Source organism: Triticum aestivum, chromosome 4B (assembly GCF_018294505.1).
Source record: "Triticum aestivum cultivar Chinese Spring chromosome 4B, IWGSC CS RefSeq v2.1, whole genome shotgun sequence".
NCBI lineage: Eukaryota > Viridiplantae > Streptophyta > Magnoliopsida > Poales > Poaceae > Triticum > Triticum aestivum.
The window spans coordinates 636,984,350-636,997,883 of NC_057804.1; positions in this window are offsets into that span (position 1 = coordinate 636,984,350).

Here is a 13,534-nt window from a genome sequence, read left to right on the forward strand (position 1 = left end):
AATACTGGTGCCATCAGAATACCCTTCGAACACACCGTCATGAACTTGGTACAGGGACTCGGTTTCACCAGCGGATGATTCGCCGTCAGAATAAGCGACCATCTCACCCTCGGACACCGGTTCAGATCCGATCCCATAGACACATCCTACGAACGCATGCTTCATGGCGGGCTGAATCCGAGCGGGGCTTGCACGCTGAGCCTTCTCGACGAGGTCGGTGCAGATGTCCGGCTCAGGGCCCGGTTCGCCGATCTTGCCGATGAAAACGTGAATTCCGCCAAAGGGGACCCGATACCCGTACTCAATTGAGCCGGCCTCGGGGCCCCATCCTGCGTCGTCGATGTAGAGCTTGCCGCGATGACTCTTAGTCATCAGGCCCACTGCATATCCCTTGAGTCCTTCAAAGCTGCCCTTCAAGAACTCGAAACCATCGTGCGATAGCCCCACGGTGGGCGCCAACTATCATGGAAATATCACGTCAGATGTCCTCATGAAAGGACTTAGTCGGAGAGCCATCGCAATGAGTTAGCTTAAAGGGGTTAAACCAGACAAAGGACACGAGAGTTTTTATACTAGTTCGGCCCCTTCGATGAAGGTAAAGGCCTACGTCTAGTTGTGATGGGATTACTGGGGTCTCAATAACCAGGGAGCTAAACTCGCTATGCCTGGCTCTCGAGTTGTTGTTTCTTGTCCCTGAACCGCCGCTGGGTCGTCCCCTTATATACACGGGTTGACGCCCGGCCGGTTTACAGAGTCCCGAGACCGGCTCATACAAGTGTCCGGCTCAGTCTCTCCCTTCCTATCTTACAATACAAGTTACATGACGATGACGGTTTACCACTATGGGCCCTAATCCGCCTCTTGGGCTCCGGGCCTCCAAGATTCATTAGTAAAGCACCATCTTCTAGGTCTTCATAGGCTTCAATATGGTTGATTGTGAACCGGCCCCTCCTGGTCGGTTTATACTCAGTAGTTATATCCCCAACAAAGGGTGAACTTAAACTCACCAGTAAACATGCTTCAATGGTCACCACTCAAGTAGAACAAGTACTTAAGGCTCAGAGTGATTTGCTTGATGAATTAAATAATAAACATGATTTTGCTGTTAGAGTGGCTACTAGAACTGGTAAAATGACTCAGGAACCTTTGTATCCTGAAGGCCACCCTAAGAGAATTGAGCAAGATTCTCAGAGAAATAATTTAGATGCTCCTAGTCCTTCTAAAAAGAAGAAAAAGAAAAATTATAGGACTTTGCATGCTTCTAATGAACCTGTTATAGACGCACTTGAGAATCCTAATGATATTTCTATCTCTGATGCTGAAACACAATCTGGTGATGAACATGAACCTAGTGATAATGCTAATAATGCTGTTCATATAGATGCTCAACCTAGCAATAACAACGATATAGAAATTGAACCTGTTGTTGATCTTGATAACCCACAATCAAAGAATCAACGATATGATAAGAGAGACTTTGTTGCTAGGAAGCATGGTAGAGAAAGAGAACCATGGGTTCAGAAGCCCATGCCGTTCCCTCCTAAACCATCCAAGAAAAAGGATGATGAGGACTTTGAGCACTTCGCTGAAATGATTAGACCTATCTTTTTGCGTATGCGCTTAACCGATATGCTTAAGACAAACCCTTATGCTAAGTACATGAAAGATATCATTACAAATAAAAGAAAGATACCTGAAGCCGAAATCTCCACCATGCTTGCTAACTATACTTTTAAGGGTGGAATACCTAAGAAACTTGGTGATCTAGGAGTACCCACTATACCATGCTCCATTAAAAGAAATTATGTTAAAACTGCTTTATTTGATCTTGGAGCCGGTGTTAGTGTTATGCCTCTTTCCTTATATTGTAGACTTGGATTAAATAAGTTGACACCTACTAAGATATCTTGGCAAATGGTTGATAAATCAACTGCTATACCTGTTGGTATTTGTGAGGACGTGCCTGTTGTTGTTGCAAACGTTGCTATCTTATTAGACTTTGTCATTCTTGATATTCCTGAGGACGATAGTATGTCGATTATCCTCGATAGACCCTTTTTGAATACTGCAGGTGCTGTAATTGATTGCAACAAAGGAAACGTCACTTTTCATGTTAATGGTAATGAGCATATGGTACACTTTTCGAGGAAACAACCTCAAGTTCACAGTATAAATTCTATTGGAAAAATTCCATCAATCATTATTGGAGGTTTCGAATTTCCCCTTCCTACTGCAAAGAAGAAGTATGATATTCTTATTATTGGGGATGTTCATATCCCAGTTGAGGTAACCTAGTGTCATCTCAAAATTTCTCCGGTTTCATGCGATTCGGGATGAGTTAGTTAACAAGACTTGATCAACCTTGTTACTGGATTCCTTTTGATGAACATGAGATGGGTGAAGTTACAGGGCACAACTCTCTATTCCCTTCTTTTACTTTCTGTTACTTAGAAAAAATAAGAAAGAATAGTACATTCTGTCTGTTTTCTGAATTATCCATGCAATACAAAATATCCCGAAAATAGAAGTTCTCCAAATGCCTTGCCAATTTAATATGATTTTTTCTAGGATATTTAAGAATATCTGGCACTGAGAACATAGCAGGGGGGCAAGCACCTGGCCACGAGGGTCCAGGGCGCGCCCCCTGCCTCGTGGGCACATGGTGGCCCCCCTCCACTTATTCCTGCACCCATGCACTTCTTCTTCCTCCCAAAAAAATCACTATCCAGCTCAAGCACGATTTCTAGCTCATTTCACTGCCATTTTCAATCTCCTTGCTCAAAGCTCCATTCACAAAACTGCTTTGGGAGATTGTTCTTTGGTATGTGACTCCTCCAATGGTCCAATTAGTTTTTGTTTTTGTGTTTTATTTATTTCAAATTCTTGCTGCTAAGGTGACCCTGTTCTTGAGCTTGCATGTTAAATTTATTTGGTCCCAAGTAGTTCTAATGCATGATATGGTCTCTGGGCACTTGTGGGAGTAGTTGCTATCAATTTTCTTGAGTTGTGTTTACTTTTATTTTGAGGTTACTAAAATTTTTAGATATTTTCAGAAAAGGATGAAGAGATTTTTATTCAGGGGTTCTTCTAGCCAAGGCTCTAAGGATAAACAAGCTAAGGAGAATGAAAATCCCAAATATAATCTTCCTCGTGTGGCGGAAGTACGTCTGTGTGAATGGCCTTGTGATGATTTCTTGAGAGCAGCCAGGATTCATGATGATTTTTATTCATTGGTTGACAATGTGGGCCTCACCGACTTCCTCCATGACCAGCTCGAACAGTATCTCTTACTCACCAATACTTTCGTGCAAAATTTCTACTTTTATCCTAAGAAATCACCTCCTTCAGTAGAGTTTCATTTATATGATGTTGCTAGGGAGATGTCACTATATGAATTTTGCATGGTTTGCAAGATACCCCTCGGGGGCAGCTTAGAGGAACCACATCGTAAAGATGTGGATGGATTTATTGATACAATTACTGTAGGGGAAACGAGGAAGGTTTCCGAAGCAAGAATAACTAGCATACATTTTTCTTGTTTTATGCTACTTCGCAATATTTGCTAGTCGGTGCTTAATTGGTTGCGGAAACTATGGAAACCTCAGTGTTCCGGATATTATTATTTTGTTCCATGCTTTATTTTGTGATAACTCTGTTAGTATGGGCGCTATTATTGCTAAAAGATTAAGCCTGAACCGTACAAAGGGCCCCATTTTTGGAGGTATCTATGCTTCACGCCTTGCTAAACATTTCAGGATACCTATTAGGCATTTTGAGAAAGAGGAAAAACTGCTGCCCACTACTTTTCTAGATCATAAGAGCATGGTAGCACATGAGTTTATTGTTAAAGATGATGAGAATATGCTTAAGTATAAATTGAGATTTCATAAGAAACACAGTGAAACTATTATCTTGCCTGCACCCCCTTTGTTTGACTTATCTTTAGGCACATTTCTCATCTCGCCGGAGGCCGTTTATACGTACCGAGGCCAGACATCAGTCCCGGAGCCTGAGCCGGAACCCCCACTTGACCCTTATCGACAGTCCTTTTATTAGTGGGATCCGGAGGAGATTGCCTGCAAGTGGTACCCAGATGATACTCCTCAATACAAGGAGGGAGTAGCTCTGATCCATGGGCATATACCAACTTAGGCCAAAAGCCTAAGCTTGGGGGAGTATGTATTCCTCACCAACTTTACATTCATGTTCACACACTAATTCTAGATGTCGGTGCTCATACTTTTTCATTGTACTATCCATGCTAGTTTATCTTATTTTTCTTGCTTTCTTCTTGTCTGTTTGAATAATCTTAAGAAAAACAAAAAAAATAGTAATAGCTTTTCGCTAAGTTTATTTTCCATGAGTGTAGTAGTACTAATTCAAAGAAAACTCAAAAAGGTTTCTCGTTCTCTTTTTTTTTTCTTATTGGGAGCTTTCCCGTGTAAATAGTTCTATTTCTTTTCTCTTCTTTGGGGGTCGAAGGGAGAAGATCTTGAGGAAATTGTTGAGTGGCTCTTTTATGCATAATTAATTGATTTAACCAAGAGCCCTTATTACTTTGTCTTCTCCCTTGAATTGAATGCTTGCAGATTCCAGCTTAGTCCAATGCATGTGCACTATTATTATTATTCAAACCGTTCAGTCATGGAAGTGAAAGGCAATAATGATGATATATGATGAAATGATTGAGATAAGAGGAGCTGGTATGAACTCGACCAATCTTGTTTTTGTAAATATGATTAGTTCATCATTCCTGATTCATCCTATTATGAATAAACATGTTTTCAATGACAATTAGAGATTGTAGTTGCCTATGCCATGCTTAATTAGCTAGGAGTTTATAATGGTTCACCTTGTGTGCCAACATGCTATTAAAATGGTTGTAATGTGGTATGATAGGGTGGTATCCTCCTTTGAATGATTCGAGAGACTTGACTTGGCACATGTTCACGCATGTAGTTGAAACAAATCAACATAGCCTTCACGACATTTATGTTCATGGTGGATTATATCCTACTCATGCTTGCACTCAGTGTCTATTAATTTTAATGCATGTTCATGACTGTTGTCGCTCTCTAGTTGGTCGCTTCCCAGTCTTTTTCTAGCCTTCACCTGTACCAAGCGGGAATACTGCTTGTGCATCCACTTCCATAAACCCCAAAGTTGTTCCATATGAGTCCACCATACCTTCCTATATGCGGTATCTACCTGTCGTTCCAAGTAAATTTGTATGTGCCAACCTCCAAACCTTCAAATGAAATTTTGTTTTGTACGCTCGAACAACTTATGTATCAACTAGGGTTGTCTGTATCTTCCAGGCGGGTTATTCTCAAGAGGAGTGGACTCCGCTCCTCACTCACAAGAAAATGGCTGGTCACCGGGATGCCCAGTCCCATGCTCAAATCAAATCAAAATAATTAAACAAAACTCCCCCAGGATTGTTGTTAGTTGGAGGCACCCGTTATTTCGGGAAAGCCATGGATTGATGCTTGTTGGTGGAGGGGGGGTATAAACTTTACCATTCTATTTGGGAACCGCATATAATGTGTGTAGCATGGAAGATATCAAGATCTCTCAGCTGTTACATTGACAATGGAAGTATACCACCCAAAATATTATTATCTCTGTTTTAAAAATCAAGCTATGGCACCTCTACAAATCCCTGCTTCTCCCTGCAAAGGGTCCATCTATTTACTTTCATGTTGAGTCATCACCCTCTTATTTAAAAGCACCCACTGGAGAGCACCGCTGTCATTTGCATGCATTACTATTATTTTATATTGGGTATGACTATGATTGGATCTCTTTTACCATGAATTACAATGTTTAGTCAGTTCTTGATCTTTAAAGGTGCTCTGCATTTATGTTTTGCGGTCTTAGAAAGGTCTAGTGAGATACCATCTTGTTATATCGTATTATGATTGTTTTGAGAAAGTGTTGTCATCCGAGTTTTATTATTATTACTTGCTAGTTGATTATGCCATTGATATGAGTAAACATGAGACCTAAGTGTTATTGCGAATATGGTTAGTTCATAATCTTTGTTGAAAACTTGAATGCTGGCTTTACATATTTGCAACAACAAGAGCAAACAGAGTTTGTAAAAGTTTTTCTTTATCACTTTCAGTTTACCAACTGAATTGCTTGAGGACAAGCAAAGGTTTAAGCTTGGGGGAGTTGATACGTCTCCGTCATATCTACTTTTCCAAACACTTTTGCCCTTGTTTTGGACTCTAACTTGCATGATTTGAATGGAACTAATCCGGACTGACGCTGTTTTCAGCAGAACTGCCATGGTGTTATTTTTGTGTAGAAATAAAAGTTCTCGGAATGACGTGAAACTCCACGAAAGTTATTTTTGGAATTAATAAAAAATACTGGCAAAAGAATCAAGGCCAGGGGCCCACACCCTGTCCACGAGGGTGGGGGACGCCCCCCCTAGGGCGCGCCCCTGCCTCGTGGGCCCCCTGGTGCTCCACCGACCTCAACTCCAACTCCATATATTCACGTCCGGGGAGAAAAAATCAAGGAGAAGGATTCATTGCATTTTACGATACGGAGCCGCCGCCAAGCCCTAAACCCTCTCGAGAGGGCTGATCTGGAGTCCGTTCGGGATTCCGGAGAGGGGAATCTGTCGCCGTCGTCATCATCAACCATCCTCCATCACCAATTTCATGATGCTCACCTATGTGCGTGAGTAATTCCATCGTAGGATTGCTGGACGGTGATGGGTTGGATGAGATTTACCATGTAATCGAGTTAGTTTTGTTAGGGTTTGATCCCTAGTATCCATTATGTTCTTAGATTGATGTTGCTATGACTTTGGTATGCTTAATGCTTGTCACTAGGGCCCGAGTGCCATGATTTCAGATCTGAACCTATTATGTTTTCATGAATATATCTGAGTTCTTGATCCTATCTTGCAAGTCTATAGTCGCCTATTATGTGTTATGATCCGACAACCCCGAAGTGACAATAATTGGGATACTTCTCGGTGATGACCTTAGTTTGAGGAGTTCATGTATTCACTAAGTGTTAATGCTTTGGTCAGGTACTCTATTAAAAGGAGGCCTTAATATCCCTTAGTTTCCATTAGGACCCCGCTGCCACGGGAGGGTAGGACAAAAGATGTCATGCAAGTTCTTTTCCATAAGCACGTATGACTATATTCAGAATACATGCCTACATTACATTGATGAACTGGAGCTAGTTCTATGTTACCCTATGTTATAACTATTACATGAGGAATCGCATCTGACATAATTATCCATCACCTATCCAATGCCTACGAGCTTTTCACATATTGTTCTTTGCTTAGTTACTTTGTCGTTGCCACTATTACAATTACTATAAAACTGCTACTGTTACTTTTGCTACTATTATTGTTACTTCCATACTACTTTGCTACTAAATACTTTGCTGCAGATACTAAGTTATCCAGGTGTGGTTGAATTGACAACTCAACTGCTAATACTTGAGAATATTCTTTGGTTCCCCTTGTGTTGAATCAATAAATTTGGGTTGAATACTCTACCCTCGAAAACTGTTGCGATCCCCTATACTTGCGTGTTATCAGGTCGCAAAATGATATGAGGTGTTACATGCTAGATCGATGTGACTTATAATCGGGGTCCTGACAGCGTTGGCATCAGAGCCGGACTGCCTGTAGGTTCTTCAAGCCAAACTGGTCGAAGTCGAGTCTAGAAATGCTTTAGCTATTTGTAGGGGAATTGATTGTGGGATGGAACGTAAGGCTCTTTTTACTCCTTTACCTCATAAAATTCTCATCTGAGCCAGTCCATTCTTTCCACGGGTTTTAAGGACTAGGATCTCATCTCTCTATCAGGTTCACGTGTTACTAATCCGTAGTATCTTATAGGATTGTTGGAAACAAGCCCCAGTTCAATTCTACTACTTTAGTATGTTGATTAGTTGGACCCAGAACCTTGATATGATGTTGTTGAGTGGGTATGCAATGCTTTGTAAAATGTCTTAGAATCCTTTTTGAGCATTTACAGCCGTTATGTTGTCCAAATTCTGCTAGAAATTCTAATGTCTTTGCATTATGTCGTGTTTTAGATGGCCTCTTGCACCACACACCAGGTGGTACGTCTGACTCGGTGCATTGATGTGCCTGGTCACCCAAACATGTTGGTCCGTGTGATGTCAGAGGTTGTCTATCGATGGTATCCAGAGTATACCATTGAAGAGCAGTTTCGAGATTTTAATCAGAGTCAATACATATGCACAGTGAGGATATTTCCTTCCTACCTCGGAGCTACCGAACCCTTTCACTAGTCTTACGGGCTCGGAGTTACCGTGGAGATGTCCGTCCAGGATGCTGCTTACTCCATGATCACTATCATTCGAGCTGGGCATGCGTCTCTCTAGGACACTGAGTTCTGCTATCTGCCAGCAACACTTACTGGTCAGGAGGGATACTACACTGGCCTTTACACTGGCGCTTGTCATGAGGAGACGTGCCTTCAGACCACTACTGAGATGCTGGAGGAAAGGGACCGTGAGGTCCGTGCCCTCCGCATGGAGCTGTACAACACCCGAGCTAACCATTGGGTCACACTGACACGGCTTGGACCCGTCGTGCAGGCTGGTTATCTTGATATGTGGGATTTGTACCCCGTACGCACTCGTCTGCCAGCTCGTATGGACAATCCTGATGTTGGAGGGATCACTCCTCCACGTGGGCTCCGTCTGTCGCCGTTCATGGGACCAAGGCCTCATCCTTGCCCTTATGGTCCACAGGCCCCTCGCGACCATGAGTTTCCGGATCCGCATGTTCCACTTCCAGGCTATGGAGGTGATTTTTATGAGGACTTCTATGGATTCGAAGATGACTGAGTTAGATCATGGTAGTAATATTGTAATAGTTGTATCTTCACATTCCTGCATGTCTTGTGGAATATGACTTAGTGTGTATCAAGTTCCGGAGGTGTAGAAAAATAATGTATAGGAGCTTGCAATGCCTCCGATGAGATGTATCGTTCTTTCACCGTAGTGCTACTCTAGCCTGGGATTGTAGTAAACTATATATGGTGTGTATGATCATGGTATATATATATGGCCGTTTCTATATTACCATGTCGTACAGATGAACATCTCTGCATTCCGTGATATCCATTATATTCTGCACTCCTTTGTTACTTGTTTGCCATCCTTGTCTAAACCGTTACCTTGTTTTCCCTAGGATGGTCAACACCCGAAACAATCCTGCTGCCCTGGAGCAGGCTGAAGCTAGTGCAGATAGGGATGGGAATCTGCCTCATCCACCTTCCTTGGCTGAGGTCATGTTGGAGGCTGAAAGGAAAAAACGTGAGACCAACTGATTGCTGGAACGCATTGAGCAGAATACTGCACATCACCAGAGAAACAACTTGGTGTCTATCAACGACTTTATCAAGTTGTACACACCAACCTTCCATCATTCTGTCGAGCCTCTCGATGCGGATGATTGGCTCCGTAGCATCACCCATAAGCTATGTTCTGCCAACGTAGTTGAAGCTGACAAAGTCACTTACGCTGCTTATCATCTTGAAGGCCCCGCTAGTCTTTGGTGGGAGAAATATGAGTCCATGCGCCCAGCTGGCCAGGTTACTACTTGGGTAGACTTCAGTGAGGCTTTCCGTGAGCATCACATTCCGAAAGGTTTTATGGATCATAAGTGGGAAGAGTTTTGCAACTTTACCCAAGGCAAGCTAACTGTGGATGCATATAGACGTGAGTTTGGAAACCTAGCACGCTATGCACCTGAAGAAGTGTACACCGATGCCAAGAAGTAGGCAAGGTTCCGCAAGGGACTCAGCCACAAGCTTCGTCGTGATCTCCGTCTGCACGAGTGAACCTCCTTCCAGAAGCTAGTCAACAAGGCCATTAGTGCTGAGACAGGTTAGACTGATTTTGAAGCTACACGCAAGCACGCCCGTGATATTGGTTCCTCATCCGGTTCTGGTCCTCAGAAGCGTCGGGTGTGCCAAACACAGCTCTGCCGCCCAAATACACTCTGAGGCTATCCTATTAGGCGCCCCGTCCTACCCAGCAGTATGCATCGCCTAAGGCTTATGGTGGATCAGCTGCCAATGCTCTCCCACACACCAACCCAGTGACATGTTTCAAGTGTGGAGAACCGGGTCACTACATGCGAGAGTGTCCCCAGAACAACAACCCCAACCAGTTCGGAAAGGCTGTTGGCCGTGGCAAGCCGACAGGGAAGGTATATTATGCCAATCCAGCCACCACTGCATGTGGCCATGTGAACTGTGTCTCAGCTGAAGAGGATCAGGAAGATCCCAGTGTCATTCTTGGTATGCTCCTTGTTAATTGCCATCCAACATCTGTTATTTTCGATACTGGATCATCTCATTCATTTATATCCTAGAGCTATGCTCGCTTGCACAACACCGCATTTTGTGACATGCCCACTACCATGGAAATTTCAACTCCTGGTTCGAGATGGCAAACTTCTAGAGTAAGCCATGGGAACGAAATTCATGTCGATAGACTTGTTTTCCGTGCATCTTTAATAGGTCTCAAATCCTCAGACATTAATATCATCTTGAGTATGGACTGGATGATAGCCCATCATGCTAGGATTGATTGTTTCTCTAGGACTGTTCAACTTACTCATCCATCGGGCAATGTAGTCAATGTCTTGACCCGAGTGTCTAAGTGTCAGCTCTACTCTCTTAATGTCAGTCCTTTACCAGACCTTGAAGATGTCACGGTAGTCCATGACTTTCCGGATGTTTTTCTAGAAGAACTACCAGGTGTTCCACCTGACAGGGATGTCAAGTTCGTGATAGATCTTTTCCCAGGAACTATCCAATCTCTAGGAGACCCTATAAGATGGCACCACTAGAACTAGCTAAACTCAAGAAACAACTCGATGAGTCCTTGAAAAAGGGTTTCATCCGTCTTAGTTCATCTCCATGGGCTTGTCCCTTCCTCTTCGTCAAGAAGAAGGATGGTATGGATCGGATGGTTGTAGATTATCGACCCGTTAACTTGGTCACCATAAAGAACAAGTATCCGCTCCCCAGGATCAACGATCTATATGATCAGCTCATTGGATCCTCAGTCTTTTCCAAAATGGATTTGAGGTTGGGCTACCATTAAATCAAAATCAAGAACGGGGTCATTTCCAAAACGGCTTTTGTTACTTATTACGGCAAATACGAGTACATCGTCATGTCCTTCGGTTTAACCAATGCCCAAGCCACCTTCTCTCGGTTAATGAACTCGATCTTCATGGAGTACGTGGATAAATTCGTTGTAGTATACCTCGATGATATACTCATCTACTCCAAGAATGAGGAAAAACATGCCAAGCATTTAAGGCTAGTGTTGATGAAACTTCGAGAGCATCGCCTTTACGCCAAATTCTCCAAGTGTGAATTTTGGTTGCCAGAAGTGACCTATCTAGGCCATGTAATTTCTGGTAAGGGTATTGTTATCAATCCTGAGCAAGTTCAAGCCGTTCTTAATTGGACTCCACCTGAATCAGTCAAGCAAGTTCAAAGTTTCCTTGGCTTAGCGAGCTACTGCCCGCCGCTTTGTCGAGAACTTCTCCAAGGTTGCTAAACCTCTAACTGAACTCCTCAAGAAAGATAAAAAGTTCGAATGGACCCCAGAGTGCGAGAACAGTTTTCAGGAACTGAAAAGACGCCTGACATTTGCTCCCGTACTGGTACCACCAGATTTTTCAAAGGACTTTGTTATCTACTGTGACGCCTCGCGACAAGGACTAGGTTGCATACTCATGCAAGATCGTCATGTAATTGCCTACGCTTCACGACAATTGCATCCACATGAGGAAAACTATCCTACTCATGATCTAGAGCTTGCAGCTGTAGTCTAAGCACTCAAAACCTGGCGACATTACCTTCTCGATAATCTTTGTGAAATCTTCACTGATCACCAAAGCTTGAAATACATATTCACCCAACCGGATTTGAATCTCAGGCAAAGACGTTGGGTCGAGTTGATCACAGATTACGACTTAGGAATAACTTACACCCCAGGTAAAGCCAATGTCATGGCTGATGCACTAAGTTGTAAATCTTATTGTAACAATCTGATGTTACAACAAAGTCAACCACTTCTCCATGAGGAATTTCTAAAGATTAACCTTCACATTGTTCCTCAAGGATTCCTTTCTACCTTGGTGACGAAACCTACTCTTACGGATCAAATCATAGCTGCCTAGAAGCGTGATAAAGGTATAACCCGCATCTAGGAGAACATTGCTAGCGGGGTTGCTAAATGTTTATCTATGGATGACTGAGGTGTTGTTTTCTTTGAGAACCGTTTAGTGGTTCCCAAGAACCAACATCTACTGCAGTTGATCCTTAAGGAGGCTCATGAATCCCCTCACATTTCATCCCGGTAGTACCAAAATGTACCAGGCCCTACGCCAGAGGTTCTGGTAGACCAGGATGAAGAGAGGAATTGCTCAATATGTTGCTAGTTGCGACGTCTGCCGTCGTGTTAAAGTAGATCATCAACGGCCTGCTGGCACCCTTCAACCTTTGGTTATTCCTGAATGGAAATGGGATAAAATTGGTATGGATTTCATCACCGGTTTTCCCAGGACCAAGAGAGGGCATAATGCTATCTTCGTCGTTATCGATCGTCTCTCCAAAGTAGCCCATTTCCTACATGTTCGGGAGAGTATAACCGCTAGCCAGCTAGTAGATTTGTATATCTCTCGAATAGTATCTCTCCACTGTGTTCCATTGGAAATTAACTCACATCATGGAAGTCTCTTCACCTCTTGATTTTGGGAAAGTTTCCAAAATGCTATGGGAAATCGTCTCTCTTTTAGCACCGCTTTTCACCCTCAATCAAGTGGTCAAGTAGAACGCATCAACCAAATTCTGGACGATATGCTTCGAGCTTCTGTTATCTCATTCAGAATGGATTGGGAGAAATGCCTTCCATTTGCCAAATTTGCTTATAACAATAGCTATCAATCTAGCTTGGGCAAAGCCCCTTTTGAAGTTCTTTATGGACGAAGGTGTCGAACGCCTCTTAACTGGTCAAAAACTGGGGAAAGACAATACTTTGGCCCGGATATGATCCAGGAAGCAGAAGAGCAAGTTTGCATTGTTCGTGAAAAGTTGAAAATAGCCCAATCTCGTCAAAAGAGCCAATATGATCGTAAACATAAGGCCATGACTTTTGAAGTTAACGAGAAGGCTTATCTTCGGGTTACTCCTTTCAAGGGAACCCATTGCTTCGGTATCAAGGGCAAATTGGATCCTCGCTACATTGGTCCCTTACGCATTCTTCCAAAGCGAGGAGAAGTTGCCTACCAATTGGAACTACCTCCGCATCATTCCAGAGTACATGATGTCTTCCATGTTTCTCAAATCAGGCGTTGCTTCTCGGACCCTATCCATGGAGTGGACCATGAAACTCTTGATCTCCAAGATAATCTCACTTATCGGAAATATCCCTTTCGTATCCTTGATCAAGCCGAGCGTACCACTCGACGCCATAACATCAAGTTCCTCAAGGT